We start from the raw sequence: 1,000 nt of genomic DNA, 5'->3' as shown, positions 1-1,000 counted from the left end.
TCAGATTGCATTCCATATAGAAGAAGTTTAAGATTCCTTTTTTCCTAGGTCCTTATATTATTTTATTTCTTCGGGATAAATTGACAATGTTATCTAATTTCAAGTTTTGTAAAGGTTATGCTATGTAAAGGCCTTTCTAAGGTGAAGATTTAATACACTGATGTCAAACTAACCTTTAATTCTATGAATGACATGTATTGTTACACTTGTATTTTTGTAATCAACTTTTTAATAACTGTTTTTATATTTCTTGCATCAGAAGAATGAAATATATGGAATACTTCACAAATTTTCATATCATCCTTGTGCAAGTGCCATGTTAATCTCTGTATTATTGTAATTTGGGTAGACCTGCTGCTGAAGCATGTAGTACCCTCTAAATTTAAGTACTTAATGATGCAATCTTTATACAGGCATATATCCATGGTTGCCTATTTGTAACAAGGAACCCTTATTGTTCCTTAGAATGCGATTGATCTTATTTCTCTAAAATTCTGTGTATAGTGGAAAAGCTTATATCATTTGGTCGATTGCTCATATTTACAATTTTTTGTCAATGACTATTTTGTCGTTTTCATTTCAAATTTGATCATACTTTGAAGCCTTTACAGCTAATTCCAAAGGTGATGGCTTTTCAAGTACTTATTTATCAACTGAGTTAGCTTTGTAGAGCTAATGGATTCAAAGTAAGCCTTGCTTGAGAGCTACTTCTAAACTTCTGCAGCTTAACATTTCCCAAATGAGGTCTTGCTGGGACAAATGTCTACCTGAACCTTTACCCTTCTTCCTTGTAGGAACAGACCAACCAAAATATCTTACCCTGACAGCATAGATTGTCTTACTGGAACAAAACTAATCTTAGTTACAAGGGATCATAGAGAGATGAACAGTTCAGACAGAATTGTTCAGAATGGAAGGTATTTTGTCAAAATATAATTGTTTATTATACTTATCATTTCAAAAGTAGCTAAAGCCAAGAAGGTGAAAAAATTTTCATATG

At 32.0% G+C, this 1,000-nt stretch overlaps 1 pseudogene; it reads right to left on the bottom strand.

Moving 5' to 3' along the window:
• Positions 1–266: 266 nt before the first annotated feature.
• On the bottom strand, positions 267–366 carry LOC122124507 (annotated as a pseudogene).
• Between the last annotated feature and the right edge of the window lie 634 nt (positions 367–1,000).

The sequence above is a fragment of the Dipodomys spectabilis genome, unplaced genomic scaffold (assembly GCF_019054845.1).
Source record: "Dipodomys spectabilis isolate Male_0828 unplaced genomic scaffold, ASM1905484v1 ptg000238l, whole genome shotgun sequence".
Classification (NCBI taxonomy): Eukaryota; Metazoa; Chordata; class Mammalia; order Rodentia; family Heteromyidae; genus Dipodomys; species Dipodomys spectabilis.
This window is presented reverse-complemented; position numbering and strand designations above follow the sequence as displayed.